Source organism: Saccopteryx leptura, chromosome 2 (assembly GCF_036850995.1).
Source record: "Saccopteryx leptura isolate mSacLep1 chromosome 2, mSacLep1_pri_phased_curated, whole genome shotgun sequence".
Taxonomy (NCBI): domain Eukaryota; kingdom Metazoa; phylum Chordata; class Mammalia; order Chiroptera; family Emballonuridae; genus Saccopteryx; species Saccopteryx leptura.
In genome coordinates, this window is record NC_089504.1 from 174,564,950 (window position 1) to 174,582,452 (window position 17,503).

Sequence of the window (17,503 nt, forward strand, 5' to 3'; positions counted from 1 at the left end):
AGATGAAGGGAAAGGGAAATCCCCTGGCCTGAACCCTAGAAGAGGCCGTGCCACAAGCATTTAAGGGCTATTCCCCTGCTGCTTGTGTCCCTTACCAAATGGAATAAGCAGATGTTCCTTTCCTTTGCCAGGTTTTGGTAGGCCTTTTTGTTTGGTTTCTCACATGGAGAACCACTTGATGCCGTGACAAGGAATGACTGAAAGTAGCAAACCTTATATTTGTTTCCTGATCCTCACATGGGGCACCACTTGTTGCAATGACAACAAAATTCCCAGAGGCCAGATGACATGCTCTGAGGGGTTGAGGGGAGGCAATTGCTCCAGTCAGCAGACCGAAGGACTGAAGCCCCATCCTCAGCCCTACTCAAGTATTTATTAGCCAGTACAGATAACTCAAGGAAGCAGACAGCAGAAGTTTTCAGCGGGTGAAATAAAGGACAAAGAACATGCTGATTTTTAATCTCTGTTCTGAGAGCCTAAACATTTCTTGTTACTGAATCTTATTCTGCAGTTTTGCTGTTTTCAGCATAGGTCAGAGAGGCCCCTGGATTCTCATCTGCTCAGGGCTTTCACCCTAGGGCACCTTGCTGTCAATAATTGTTATCCTAACTCTGCATATTTTCATAGCTTATTCCTACAAGCACTATAGTCACGATCTTTCATAGAAGGATGTTGGATAAATTTTGATTAATGACCAGTATTTTTATTATTAGTATACCTAAAGTATACTACTACATTGAGATAATGAAAGAAAGCCTAAAAATCAATCTGTGTTTCTGAATGATCATTGTAATCTTTCTATAAGGATACATTAATAAGCACTAAAACTCAAAATCCAATTTCTCAGTAAGAAAATATTTTCTTATATGTTTTATTTTCTTTGTGCTACTTTTTTTATTTCAGGGAATTTTTAGAGCTTAAAATGAAATATAATATAAAAAGGAGACAGATATAATCAATCTAATCTTTTAAATGTGGAAACTAGAACATAAATCCATTTAGTATTTAATATGATATTTCAGTCTGTTTGTACTCCTATAACAAAATACCACAGACTGGGTAGCTTATTATAAATAATAGAATATTATTTTGTATAGTTCTGGAGTCTGAGTAATGCAAGACAAAAGTGCGAGCATGGCTGGTGAAGCACCTCTTCTTGGTTCATAGCCACTGCCTTCTCACTGTGTACTCATATAGTGAAAGGGGCTAGGAGGTCTCTCTGAAGACTCTTTTATAGAGATTCCTCATATTTATTTGGGTTCTAAATCCATGATTTAATCAATCCCCAAAAGCTCCACCTATTTACTTATACTATCACCTTTGAAGGTGAGGTTTTCAACACATGTATTTGGAGGGAAAACACACATTCAGACTCATAATTTATGAGTTAGCAAATTAAAAGAAAATGATGTAGTATGGTAGTGATTTAAATCCCAAAGATAAATTCTTGATTCTTTTCTATCAATGTTATATGGTGCCAAAGTAAAAATGTTGGGTTAAATGCAAGTTCTAAAAAATTTCATTGGTTAGCCTTTGAGTCATTTTTTTATTGTCTTTTTTTCCCAGCTGTATAATTCTTCCCAGAAACCAAAAGTCTTCTAGAAAACTAATGATTAGGAATCCTGAGATTTAGAAATAATTTTGAAAACCATACTGCCAATGCATTTCGTAGGTACATGGGTATCAAGAACCAAAGTTTACTTGAATATGTGGTTTTTGCAGTATTTGTAAATAATCATACAATTCTGAAAAACAATATAGCCATATCCTCTTGGTACCACAAAATACCTAAGGACCAGCATCATACTAAACCTTATAAAGAATAAATGTATGGGGCGCTGACTGGTTGGCTCAGTGGTAGAGCGTCAGCCTGGCATGCAGGAGTCCTGGGTTCGATTCCCAGCCAGGGCACACAGGAGAGGTGCCCATCTGCTTCTCCACCCTTCCCCCTCTCCTTCCTCTCTGTCTCTCTTCCCCTCCTGCAGCCAAGGCTCCATTGGAGCAAAGTTGCCGGGGCACTGAGGATGGCTCCTTGGCCTCTGCCTCAGGCACTAGAATGGCTCTGGTTGCAACAGAGCAATGCCCCATATGGGCAGAGCATCACCCCCTGGTGGGCATGCCGGGTGGATCCCGGTTGGGCGCATGCGGGAGTCTGTCTGTCTGCCTCCTCGTTTCCAGCTTTGGAAAAATACAAAAAAAAAAAAAAAAAAAGAATAAATGTATGTAAGATGGAGAGACAAAAATTAGTATTTCCTGGAAACTTAAACAATGTCAAACTGCTTTGAAAATAATAGCTTGAACTAGAGACAGGAGAAGACCCCGTGACTGTCATTTGTATGCTTCTATGGATAAAACCTACATTTCCCTAGGAATGGTTATTATGACAGCCTTAGAAAATTTAAAATTATAACATGAATATAAATATTTATGAAATTCTGGAGCCCTGGCCAGTTGGCTCAGTACTATAGCGTTGACCCAGCGTGTAAAAGTCCCAGGTTTGATTTCCAGTAAGGGCACATAAGAGGATCGACCATCAGCTTCTCCACCCTTCCCCTTGTCCCTTTTCTCTTTCTTTTTCTCTCTCCCTCCCCATCCTGCTGGCATAGCTTGAATGAGCATATTGGCTCTGGGCATTGAGGATAGCTTCATGAACTTGCCACAAGTGCTAGAATACCTTGGTTGCTAAGCAATGGAGCAGTGGCCTGAGATGAGCAGAACATCTCCCCCAGACGGGGGGTTGCCGGGTGGATCTTGGTCTGGGCACATGCAGAAGTCTGTCTCTCCACCTCCCTGCCTCTCACTTGATTAAAAAATAATTCTGCAATTGTCTATTACCTTATATTCTCTTTGTAATATTTAAAATCATTTTATTAGTCCAAGTCAACTTATTAATGCCACATTGAAGAAAGGAACCAATATTTTGGCACATTGTACTAAGTTTGTCTAATTGACATGTCAATTTTACCTATTTATTTAATACATAGATATTCATAAAAACTGTTTGAAACTTTATAATATGACTCTACATCTGCAAATTTGAAATTGATAGAATCTGGAAAAAGTTTATATACTGATTAAAATACAGTATATAACATGTCAGTAGAAGAGCAAAAAAAGACCTAGTGTTTATAATTTTTTTCCAACAGATGTTACTTTAAACCTACATGGGAACTATTATTTTCTTTCTTTCTTTCTTTCTTTCTTTCTTTCTTTCTTTCTTTCTTTCTTTCTTTCTTTCTTTCTTTCTTTCTTTCTTTCTTTCTTTCTTTCTTTCTTTCTTTCTTTCTTTCTTTCTTTCTTATTCAGTGAGAGGAGGCAAGGGAGAGACTCCTTCATGCACCTGACTGGGATCTGCCTTTCAAGCATGCTAGGGGGCAATGCTCTGCCCATCTGAAGTGTTGATCCATTGCTCAGCAACCAAGGTCTTCTTCACACCTGAGGAGGAGGCCATGGAGTCATCCTCAGCACCTGGGGCCAACTTGCTCCAATTGAGCCATGGCTGCAGGAAGGTAAGAGAGGGATTAAAATGTGAGACGGGGAGAGTGGAGAAGAAGATGGGTGGTTTTCCTGTGTGACCTGACTGGGAGTGGAATCTAGGACATTGACATTCCAGGCCAATGGGCTACCACTGAGCAAACCATTCAGGGCCAAATTACTTTTATTATTGAATTATTTCATAGGACAGTCATCCTTCACCATATTGTGGTTTACTTTTTGCAGTCTCACTGTATCACAGATGTTAAAATTGTATATATCAAATATTGTATAGTGGATTTTTTGTTATATCACGGGATTTTGAGGTATACCTCAAATAAGGGTATTTATATATATATTATTTTTATTATTTTTGTGGTTAAGCTTTTTCTAGCCCAAACAATTGAAAACAATATAAAAATATAAAAAATTAAAGAAAATTAAATCAAAATAAAGCCCTAAAATATATATAAATAATAAAATAAATATAAGGTCACTACTTCTCAGGTTTGCACCCATTGTGGGGGTTCTGAAACTTAACCCCCACAATAGACGAGGGACCACTGTAATACCTAATATTTAACTTTCAAGAGTATGAGTCACTATTACTCTATTACTCTCATGGCAATTATCCATATAGTTTAATTTTAGAAAATGTTCATTAGAGGAATCTTTACTTTATAGTGCTTTCCAAATTTAAATAAGAAGAGAAAGCATGTACAGGTAAATAGATCAATAGATACTATGCTTTTATATTTTTAGAAATGTTCTAGGTAACTATTTCAAGACAATTGCTTGGTTAGCTTAAATTTTATTTGTATTACATTTGTTCTCAAAATTTGTTGGTATAATATTAAATGTAATGGCATATGAATCATAGGTTTTAACGTGGTTTAAGTGTCATTTTATAGAGCAAAATTGTAGACCAAATTCAAACCCACTGCACTGATTTAAATAAGCTGGTAATTATCATTCTAATATATATGTGTGTGTCTATGTGTATTAACATTGTATGTGCCTTTTTAGCTCTGTAGCTGGTTTCAAGTATCATTGAAACCTCTGGCTGTCTCATGTTTAAAGAAGACAAAACAGTAAGTAAATTGGAAATTAAAAAAATATTTATTTGAAATCTCCATCTATTTTTTTCATAATTATGTCAATCTGATACTTCTCATTTTTTGTTGCCATGTCGTCACTCATAAATTAAATGCAGTAATGAGTTAAAGGAAGTATTAAGCACAACAAATGTATGCAAACTCACAATTTCTTCAAGTTAAATTTAGACTTTTAAATACAGTTTGGTTTTCAGAGGAGGATGGCCTGTCTGCTTTATTCTCTCAGCAGTGTTTAATAACTGTAAGTGTACATATCTTGTATACATTTTGTAAAATAGGTTCTATTTTCTTTTTTTATTAAATTTAATGCAGTGACATTGATAAATCAGGGTACATATGTTGAGAGAAAACATCTCCAGATTATTTTGACATTTGATTGTGCTGTATACCCCTCCCCCAAAGTCAAATTGCCTTCTGTCACCTTCTATCTGGTTTTCTTTATGACCCTCCCCTCCCCCACCCCCTCTCTCCTTCCTCACCCCATCCTCCCTCCACCCACCCCATCCCACCCCATTGCCATCACATTCTTCTTCATGTCTCTGAGTCTCATTTTTATGTCCCATCTATGTATGGATTCATATAGTTCTTAGTTTTTTCTGATTTACTTATTTTACTCCATATAATGTTATCAAGGTCCATCCATGTTATTGTAAATGATCCGATGTCATCATTTCTTATGGCTGAGTAGTATTCCATAGTATATTTGTACCAAAGCTTTTTAATCCACTCGTCCTCTGACAGACACTTGGCCTGTTTCCAGATCTTCGCTATTGTGAACAATGCTGACACAAACATGGGGGTGCATGGGGGGGCTCCTTTTGGAGTCGTTCTATGGTGTTCTTGGGGTATATTCCTAAAAGTGGGATAGCTGGGTCAAAAGGCAGTGCAATTTTTAGTTTTTTGAGGAATCTCCATATTGTTTTCCACAGTGGCTGCACCAGTCTGCATTCCCACCAGCAGTGTAGGAGGGTTCCCTTTTCTCCACATCCTCGCCAGCACTTATTCTGTGTTGTTTTGTTGATGAGTGCCATTCTGGCTGGTGTGAGGTGATATCTCATTGTGGTTTTAATTTGCATTTCTCTAATGATTAGTGATGTTGCGCATTTTTTTAATGCCTATTGGCCATCTGTATGTCCTCTTTGGAGAAGTGTCTATTCATTTCTTTTTCCCATTTTTTGATTGGATTCTTTGTCTTCCTGGTGTTGAGGTTTACAAGTTCTTTATAAATTTTGGTTATTAACCCCTTATCAGACATATTATCAAATATGTTCTCCCATTGTGTAGTTTGTCTTTTTATTCTGTTCTTATTGTCTTTAGCTGTGCAAAAGCTTTTTAGTTTGATATAGTCCCATTTGTTTATCCTGTCTTTTATTCACTTGTCCGTGGAGATAAATCAGCAAATATATTGCTCCGAGAGATGTCCAAGAGCTTACTGCCTATGTTTTCTTCTAAGATGCTTATGGTTTCACAGCCTACATTTAAGTCTTTTATCCATTTTGAGTTTATTTTTGTGAGTGGTGTAAGCTGGTGATCTAGTTTCATTTCTTGCAGGTAGCTGTCCAATTTTCCCAACACCATTTGTTAAAGAGGTAATTATCTTTCTAATATATACTCCATTGTATTTCCTTACCTCCTTTGTCAAATATCAGTTGTCCATAGAACTGTGGGTTTATTTCTGGGTTCTCTGTTCTGTTCCATTGATCTATATGCCTGTTCTTATGCCAGTACCAGGCTGTTTTGAGTACAATGGCCTTGTAGTATAACTTGATATCAGGAAGTGTGATACCTCCCACTTTATTCTTCTTTTTTAAGATTGCTGAAGCTATTCGTGTTCTCTTTTGGTTCCATATAAATTTTTAGAATATGTGATCTATATCTTTGAAGTATGTCATTGATATTTTAATTGGTATTGCATTGAATTTATAGATTGCTTTGGGTAATATAGACATTTTAATGATGTTTATTCTTCCTAACCATGACCATGGTATATGCTTCCATTTGTTTGTATCTTCCTTGATTTCTTTTATCAATGCTTTGTAATTTTCCGAGTACAAGTCTTTAGTCTCCTTGGTTAAGTTTACTCCTAGGTACTTTATTTTTTTGGTTGTAATAGTGAAGGGGATTGTTTCCTTAATTTCTCTTTCTGACTGTTCATTGTTGGTGTATAAAAATGCCTCTGATTTCTGAGTATTGATTTTATAACCTGCCACCTTGCTGAATTCATTTACCAGGTCCAGTAGTTTTTTGACTGAGACTTTAGGGTTTTCTATATACAATATCATATCATCTGCAAATAATGATAGTTTTATTTCTTCTTTTCCAACTTGAATGCCTTTTATTTCTTATTCTTGTCTGATTGCTGTGGCTAGGACTTCCAGGACTATGTTAAATAAGAGTCGTGAAAGTGGGCACCCCTGCCTTGTTCCTGATCTTAAGGGGATTGCTTTTAATTTTTGCCCATTGAGTATGATGTTGGCTGTGGGTTTCTCATAGACGGCTTTTATCATGTTGAGGTATGTTCCCTGTATTCCCACTTTGCTGAGAGTTTTGATCATGAATGGGTGCTGGATTTTATCAAATGCTTTTCTGCATCTATTGAAATTATCATGTGGTTTTTCTTCTTCTTTTTGTTTATGTGATGAATAACATTGATTGATTTGTGAATATTGTACCAGCCTTGCTTCCCCAGAATAAATCCCACTTGATCATGGTGTATGATTTTTTCCATATATTGTTGAATCCGGTTTGCTAATATTTTGTTGAGGATTTTAGTATCTATATTCATCAGAGATATTGGCCTATAATTTTCTTTCCCTGTGTTGTCTTTGCCTGGTTTTGGAATCAGAATTATGCTCACCTCATAAAAGGAGCTTGGAAGTCTTCCTTCCTCTTGAATTTTTTGTAATAGTTTGAGAAGAATAGGAGTTAGTTCTTCTTTGAATATTTGGTAGAATTCAGTTGTGAAACCATCAGGCCCCAGACTTTATTTGTTGGGAGTTTTTTGATAACTGTTTCGATCTCATTTGGTGTAATTGGTCTGTTTAGGTTTTCTGATTCTTCCAGATTGATTTTTGGAAGATTGTATGTTTCAAGGAATTTGTACATTTTATTTAGTTTGTCTAGTATTTTGGCATACAGTTCTTCATAGTATTTTCTTACAATATTTTGTATTTCTGTTGTGTCAGTTGTTATTTCTCCACTCTCACTTCTAATTTTATTTATTTGAATCCTCTCTCTCTTTTTCTTGGTGAGTCTAGTTAAAGGTTCATCAATCTTGTTTACCTTTTCAGAAAACTAGCTCCTAGTTTCATTGATCCTCTGTGTTGTTTCTTTAGCCTCTATGTCATTTATTTCTGCTCTTTATTATTTCCTTCCTTCTACTACATTTGGGCTTTACTTGCTGTTGTTTTTCTAGTTCTTTTAGATGCAGGGTTAAGTTGTTTATTTCAGCTTTTTCTAGCTTCTTAAAGTGTGCCTGTAGTGCTATGAACTTCCCTCTCAGGACTGCTTTTGCTGTGTCCCATAAATTTTGAGTTGTTGTGTACTCATTGTTATTCATTTCTAGGAATTTTTTTATTTCTTCTTTAATCTCATTTTTAATCCATTCGTTATTTAACAACCTGCTATTTAGTTTCCATGTGTTTGAGAATTTTTGAGCTTTTCTGTTGTGGTTTGTTTCTAGTTTCATGCCGTTGTGATCGGAGAAAGTGCTTGATATGATTTCAATCTTCTTAAATTTGTTGAGAGCACTTTTGTGCCCTAACATGTGGTCTATCCTAGAGAATGTACCATGAGCACTTGAAAAGAATGTATATTCTGCTGCTTTAGGGTGAAAGGTTCTGAAGATATCTATTAAATCGAGTTGATCTAGTGTGTCCAATAAGTTTGCTGTTTCTTTGTTAATTTTCTTTCTTGAGGATCTCTCTAGTGATGTTAGTGGAGTATTGAAATCCCCTACTATTATAGTATTGCTGTTGATTTTGCCTTTAAATCCATCAAAGTCTGCTTTATATATTTGGGTGCTCCTATATTAGGTGCATAGACATTTATAATAGTTATATCTTCTCATTGGATCACTCCCTTTATCATTGTGTAGTGGCCTTCTTTTTCTCTTACTATATCCTTTGTTTTAAAGTCCAATTTGTCTGATATAAGTATTGCTACCCCAGTTTTTTTTTCATTTCTATTTGCATGAAATGTTTTTTTCTATCCTTTTACCTTCAATCTATGTGTATCTTTTGTTCTAATGTGTGTCTCTTGTAGACAGCATATGTATGGGATCTGTTTTCTTATCCATGCAGCTACCCTATGTCTTTTGATTGGATCATTTAATCCATTTACATTTATGGTTATTATTGATATGTAGTTGTTTATTGCCACTTTATTCTTTAAAGCTGTATTCTTTTTTTGCTATATTCTTTTCCCACTTTGATCTGTTTACAACAGGCCCCTTAACATTTCCTGCAGCATTGGTTTGATTGTAATGAATTCCTTGAGTTGTTTTTTGTCTGGGAAACTTTTTATTTCTCCTTCGATTTTAAATAGCCTTGCTGGATAAAGGAGTCTTGGTTGTAGGTTCTTGTTCTGAATTACTTTGAATATTTCTTGCCATTCCCTTCTGGCCTCAAGTGTTTCTGTTGAGAAGTCAGATGTCATCCTTATGGGGGCTCCTTTGTAGGTGATAGCCTTTTTTTCTCTCGCAGCTTTTAATATTTTCTCTTTATCGCCTAGCTTTGGTATTTAATTATGATGTGTCTTGGTGTAGGTTTCTTTGGGTTTCCCTTTAATGGGGTCCTCTGTGCTTCTTGAACTCATAAGAGTTTCTCCTGCATTAATTTAGGGAAGTTTTCAGCTATGATATGATTGAACAAAGTCTCTATCCCTTGTTCTTTCTCTTTTTCTTCAGGAACCCCTATGATGTGGATGTTATTTCTCTTCATGTTGTCACAGAGCTCTCTAAGGGTTTCCTCAGACTTTTTGAGTCTCTTTTCTTTTTTCTTCTCTGCTTTCATGCCTTCATTCTAGTTGTCCTCCAACTCACTGATTCGATCCTCAGCTCTATCTATCCTGTTTTTAATTCCTTCCATTTTAGTCTTTATTTCTGATATTGTACTTGTCATCTCCGACTGATTCTTTTTTATACTTGCTATTTCTTTATTTAGGTGTTCATAATGACCATCCATTGTTGTTCTAAGATCCCTAAGCATCCTTACAATCATTATTTTGAACTCCGCATCTGGAAATTTGCTTATTTCCATATCACGGAGTTCATCTCCTGAAGGTATCTCTTGTGATTTCATTTGGATTGCACTTTTTTGTCTTCTCATTGTGTTTGGGTGTTTTATTTGTAGAGTTGGTTGAGTCTAGGCTTGGTGTTGTCTGCCTCCAGTTTTCAGTTGTGTTATTTCTAGGTCTTCTTGGGTTGGTATCAGCTATGATTTGTAATCCACTTTCAGATTTGGGCAGTTTTGAAGTCTTGATATGTTTGTTTTCTTAACAGGTGATAGTCTTGTTTATTGATCTCAGCAGGGGGCTTCCTTGAAACTCTACCCAGGAATGCAATAGGTGTAACCTGAGACTCTGAAGGCCTCTTCCACCAACTTATCTCTCTGGGGGCAGGGTGTTTTCTCAGCTTCAGTAGGGGGAGTTGTATCTCAGATCTCCATGAGGACCTGAGTTACTGCCCCTCTCCCCACTTCTTCTTTTCAGCTGTGTCTTGTTTTGCTGATTGGTGCTGGAGAGATGTCCGGAGATCTCTGATCCGGAAGCAATTCAGTACTGTTTTGTGGAAGGTTCAGTCCCTCCCTCAGCTATTGCCACCTCCACACGGATGAGTCAGCTTTTTTAGTTCGTCTCTTGCACTCCTTAACCCCTCACAGTCTGTCCCTCTCTCTGTCCTTTCCACTTGGGAGATAAGGTGGTCTTTTCGACATACCTCGCTCCCTGGTCGCCAGACAAGTGGCTGTGAGCAGTATTTTCTGCTCTTTTCCCTGGGGTGTGATCCCCTCTGGGCTCTCAGCCTCCCCCTCCCCTCCATTCCTGTTAGCAGGGGAGATTCAGGCGCTCCCTACCAGGTTTGATGTGGTTTGCTCCTTGGTTTTTGAGAGCTGTTCTTGAGTTTGTTTTTCATGCTGATTTTTCCTAAATTGATTTGTATTCCAGTTTGGTGGTGAGAGCTGGGCATCTTTGCGTCTGCCTACTCCACTGCCATCTTCCTAAAATAAGTTCTTAAATGTTGTTTCACATTTTTGATGATATTGAAAATGCTATTTTTATAAGATTATTATCCAATTTGGTGTACACACACACACACACACACACACACACACACATATACAGCTGAATTTACTTGTTAGCTCCTATAGCTCTTTTTGAGTTTCCTGGTATTATTTTATATAAATAACTGCAGATAGAGACAGTGTTGCTTCTTCCCTGCCAAACTGTATCTCATTCCGTTTTCTTGATTCACTACCTTTTAGGACTGCCAATACAGTGGAATGTTTTTCTCATCCTATGGAAAAAGTTCAGATTAATAAATGGATTATTGTTACGTTAGCATTCTTATTTCAATTTTCCAATTTCTATCTGATTTTCAGAAAGTGTAGGCAAGAAAATTTAGATATGTATAGCTGGTTTTCAGATTCTTAGAATTTCATTTTGAGAGTTATTCCAAGACTGGTTTGGCTAAAACAAGAAAAAAATCTACCATATCAAATAAGTAGATACTGCCTGACAACAAAAATTTGGAATTCTAGAATTTTAACAATACTTTATAGAATCTGTATTTATTGGCCTATTTTCTTTATACTATATATGCATGTGTCAGGATATGTCATTCATGTAACACATGCTCATGCTTGGCTTTCTTTCTTATCTTTTTTATTTTTTAATAGTGGCTGATAACATTTTAGGCTGTAGATATTTACTGGAGGGAGATGAAAATAAGTTGCTTTTCACAAAAATATGCAGATATTTTATTTTTGTAGAAATGTTTATAATTTTGATGATAAAAAAGGAAATTTTATGTTGTTACCTTTTTTTTATCAGAAAAATAGATTCCTTTTTACCCCTATAAAAACAAATAGGATAGAAATAAAAGCAAATTATTTAGACAATACTTCTTTCAAAATAATATGCCTTCTAAAAACAATATAATTTAGAAGAAATATATAATTTAGTGAAGAAAACATGTATGCTTTGGTGGAATTGGTAAGCCTATGAATTATTTGTGATTTCCATTCAGGAAGATTCTACTGGAGCTAACATAAAAGCTTCTCTAAGTGTAGTCATAAAGTGTAGTCATTTTTAATATTTAAGAAAAAAAAAGGAAACTTCTGTTTATTACTAGAATATAATTTTCTTTTGGAAGGTAGACATCATTCATTCCTCATAAAACCACACAAGTTTACAAGCAGATGTGTTGAATAATGTTCATTTTAACACTGTATTTGTGAAAAACTACAGAAACATTGAAAAGTTGCTACATTTAATAAAACAAACTAAATATTCAGTAGGGATCCTTTAAACAGAACTTGGTATATATAGCTGTGAAATACCTGAGAACAGATATTAAAAAATAATATTATATAAAAGGGAGTTACAAAAAGCTATTTGTAGTGTGATATAATTAAATAACTTATCAGATAACACAAAATCATGGTATACATTGGTACATTTATATATATATGTACATATGCAATATAGATATATATATGTGTGTATATATATATAAATATACTACATATATATACACACACACACACTACACACACATTACATATAACCAAATTTAATGGTAATGCTTGACTCTCTAAAGAAATGGAGATTGTGGATGAATAAAAATGCAATCATATATTTATCAGTTATATTTTATTTCTCAACAATGAAAATAAATTATTAAATATGGATCCTAAAACTATGTGTTTATTGTAAAATTCTTCACTTTTCTGGTTGTTCAAGCATTTTCTTATAACCACTAACTAAATATTTTAAATAAGTAGACATTTGTTACTCGTAAAAAAACTCATTTTTTTCAAAACTATTTTAAATTAAATTTTGTTTGTTTTTACTAAGTGGGATGCGGGAGGCAATGAAAGACTCCTGCATGCACCCCACTGAGATCCTCCGGGCAAGTTCCTTACCGGGCAATGCTCTGCCCATCTGGGGCTGCCCTTCCATTGCTTGGCAACCAAGCTATTTTAGCACCTGATGTGAGGCCATGGAGCCATCCTCAGTGCCTGGGGCCAACATGCTTAAACCAAGCCATGGCTGCAGGAGGAGAAGAGAGAGAGAGAGAGAGAGACAGAGAGAGAAAGAGAGAGATGAGGGAGGGGGAAAGAAGCAGATGGTCTCTTGTCCTGTGTGCCCTGACCAGGAATCAAACCCAGGATTTCTACATGCCAGGCTGATGTTCTACTGCTGAGCCAACTGGTCAGGGCCATAAATTAGAATTTGAGATTGCCATACTTATAGCTTTTTGAAATATGTTTTAAGACATCAAAATTGTTGGTAGTTATTATAATTGTTTCTATTGGACTACTATGAGATAAATTTCTGTGACAATATATTTGAGTATGTTGTTTTTGTTAGTTTGTTTGATTGCATGTGTTGTGATGGGCATTAAAGTATGGTGTTTAAGAGCATGATAACAACTTTAAAGAAACTTAGTTGAAATACTGGTTCTATTACATGGTAGCTTGTCACTCTTAGTTAATTACCTAAAACCTTGCTTCATTTTTCTGAATTATACATAATAAAGATATTAATTATGCTAGTGAAAATAAATTTTTGGAAGGCGAAAGACTCATCAATGCACAAAAATGTATGTATTTTGAGAAATGTTTAAAATTAAAACAAGAAAAAATCATATAACTTGAAATGTAGTTTTTAAAAGATATATTTATAATTACAAATTACTAACAATTTTTAATATTCAGTTTACCATCAAAGAGTTATTTCTCTGTGCCATATTTTAATACCTATATTTATATTATATCATTATGCTATTCTCCCAACAATTTCATGAAACATTCCCACCTGAAAGCCATACAAGAAAAATGAAGCAAGATTTTAGGTAATTAACTAAGAGTGACAAGCTACCATGTAATAGAACCAGTATTTCAACTAAGTTTCCTTAAAGTTGATATCATGCTCTTAAACACCATACTTTAATGCCCATCACAACACATGCAATCAAACAAACTAACAAGAACAACATACTCAAAAGGTACTCAGCTTAAATGAGAGAAGCATTTTGTTTATTGAAAGTTTTCCATATTTCCTTTTCTAGTCATATTCCTCTCCCAAACTCAGAAGAAAAATATTTTCATCAACTTTTTGGTAATCATTCATTTGATTTTCTTTATGGTATTATGTAATTGTTTGTATCCTTAAACCTTATATGTCAGTTTTTTATGATTTTTTTTTATGATTTAAGCCATTTTTTATTTATTCCTCTATGATGTGTTTATTTGGGGTTCAATTTTATGTTCACAAATGATAATACATAAATCTATAATTTTCACTTAACAAAAATTATTATATTTTTATGTTTAAAATGTTACTAATGTTGAGAACATTTTTATACAAATTTCCTTTCTGCATGTGCATTTTCTTTCAGTGTATCTAGCAGTAAAATTGCTATTCACAGGATATGAGTATTTCAACTCTAGAAGACAATGTTGAACTATTTTCTATGGTAGTAAGATCATTTTTACTCAAAACACAATGTGTTTTCAACTTACAACTGGTCTTCATCAAAATTATAATTGTGAAAAAATTTATTCAAGTGTCTTATCCATGAACTTATGTGAATCTTGATCCATCACTTTAGTTAAACCATATTTTTTTAATATAAAACATGTATCCTTTGAATATTAGTACTCTCTGAATTACTTTTTATTCCAGGTTTCTCATTGCCTGTAATATTCATTTTTTTATTTACCTCAATGCATGAGATGAGTAAGTAATTTTTTACATAGAATAACATTAGAGAAACAAAAAAATCCTGGTGTTTCTTAGATTCCATCTACTTCAATGGCAGATGTGTAAAATTATGCAATCGCACTTAATTTCTGTAGCTGAAACTTTAATACTGGAACAAAAACCCAGAGATGTTGGGTAGAATATATGATTAATTAAAAAAAAAACAATAACATTATAAGTACATGTCTTGAGTGTTATAAGCAGTAGAAAATTTGTGCCCTTGGAAGGGAAATTAACAATAACTTAAGGATAAGTTTTAGGAAGTGATTATGGACTTGGCTTATTTTTATGTTCAATACCAGGTTGCTAAAAATTAGTATTTGTTCCTATGTATCATTATATACCTTCAGTGGTGGGATTCAGACAGTTTGCACTAGTTTTGCAAAAACGATACCTAATTTTTTGTTGAGTTCGCAAACCAGTTGTTAAAATAGCATTTGGGTTTTGTTTTGTTTTGTACTGATTTATTCTATTTTATTTAAAAAATTTTTAATTTTATTTAGAAAATTAACTTTAACAGGATGACATTGATCAATGAGAGTACATAGGGTTCAAGTAAACATTTCTACAGCATTTAACTGTTGATTATGTTGTTTACCCATTTCCTGTCTAAGGTGGGCACCTGGGCAGCCACCCAATGAAGAAATCACAAATTTACATTCCTCACTCTTTTTTAACGTTCATCTGCGCAACAGCATATTCTAAAAGCCTGTAGTAATGTTCATTCTGTCCACAGGTGAAAAAAATTGCAAGTGAGGACACTGATCAAGAAGCAGTATGGAAATATCTTAAATGATAGTTTATTGTTTTGTGTCAGGTATTACATAATATTTTTTATTAATATTTTAAAACTTTCTTATAACATTATTTAGTTTTGTGTACCTCTTTTATTGTTCTTATTTAAGTATTAAATACATGAAATAATAAACTACCTCTTGGTATATATATTTTTTATACTTAAAATGGTCATTAGGGCAGAGTATCGGTTTTTTAATTATTTGAATCCCACCAGTGTATACCTTGTCTTATTATTTTAAAGTGTATGCATTTTTCCTATGAGCTCTTTGTTGTTAGTCTTTCCAGGATGCAACTAAATACATAATCTCTCAAAATGTCAAAGTTAAAGATTTCTTGTTATTAATTTTTATATATGTAATGATTTGACTGAAAAATAGTTTGCAATGCTTTACACCAAAATAATGACTGAAATGTGAATAGTTTAAGAACAGAGCTGACAACAGAAAGGAATTCTCTGAAGGAAAAGAAACTTGACCAACACTTTTCTAAAATGGTATAAAAATATTTTTTAAATTATTTATCTTATAAAAATAAATATAATTGTATTTGAATGATTTTATAAATTACCATTATTTAATTTCTCTTGAGAACATGGTACTCATTCTTCTGATTGCTTTCTGGAATGAATATAATTCTTTTTGGTTTTTTTCTGTTTCCTTTTAAGGTTTTCTTTATGTCATTAATTTTAAGCAATATCATTATAATGTGCTTTGGCATTGTTTTATGTCTTTATTCTGCTTGAGGTTCATTGAGCTTCTTGGACCTTTGGACCTATAATTTTTATGAATAAAATGTTTAACTATTTGTTTCTCACATTTTAATGATTCAATATCCCTATCACTTATCTGACGCTTCAATTATATACATTCAACTGCTTCATATTGTTCCATGAGTCTTGTTCATTTTATTCAACATCTTTTCTCTTTATTTTGAATTTGTATAATTTCTACTTTCCTCTCAAGTTTACTCATCTTTTCATTTGAAGAGTCTAATCTAATCTGCTATTAGGTATATCCATTAAACTTTGTCATTTTAGAGATTATATTTTTTATCTCTAGAATTTTTTACTCTATTATATCTTTTAATTGTCTGTTTATATTTCTGTTAATTCCCTCATTATGTTCAGGTTTTCCTTAAACTTCTAACTATATTCTTAATAGGTGATTTAATAAATTTAATAATTCTAATATCTATTACATTTCTAGTTTCTTTACATTTAGTAATTTATATCCTGATTATGGGTCACAATTTATGCTTCTTCCATTGTCTGGTAATTTTTTGATATTATGAATGCTTTAGGTTTTGTTTTTTAAGATTTTGTATTCTTGCTAAATTAGAGTATTAAATTTATTTACTTGCAGATTCGCTTGGTCTTCTAAAGCAGTGATTTTTTCAACCCATGGCATACATAAATTAATTACTAAAATTATGTGGGCACACCAAAAAATATGTTCTATTATTTTCCAGTCTGACAAAATAAATAGGTATACTTTTGACTCATTCACACTGGATGACTATTGTTGTGTTGGCTGTTGTCATTTTGTAATTAGATAATCTAAGAGGAAAGAGGTCAGTGTCCTACCTAGTCAGTTATTGCATGTTTTAAAAATTCTTGAGGCACACCAGTTGAAAAATGGTGTTCTAAAGGCATGTTTCTAAGCTATGGACTTGTTATATGTATGTTTGAATATATGTATCCTGATTTATTGATGTCACCCCATTAAAAAAATAAAATTAAAAAAAAATAAGCTATGGTATGACGGATCTGGAGTAGTCTTTACCCTAAGTATAGATTAGTCCTATTTTCAATTTACTGCCTTTCTGGGGTAAATACAGAATTCTTGGCATGCCAAAGATATCTCTTTATATTCGTTCATTGAAAATCAAACATCTCAGAATTACATGTGAGCTCTAGTATTTGTTCAGTTTACAGGCTTACAATAGTTGTTCTTTCTATGGCAAATATTTATGTAGTGAGTTTGGCCTCTGGGAACCTTGCACTGAACATGAGCAGCTTAGTATATATAGTGGGGCTCATCAAATTTGGGGATCCCTATCAAATTTCTAGAACTCTTTTTAAAGAAATATCATCTTTATCTGGTACTGTACTCATAAATCCTAGCTGATTCATT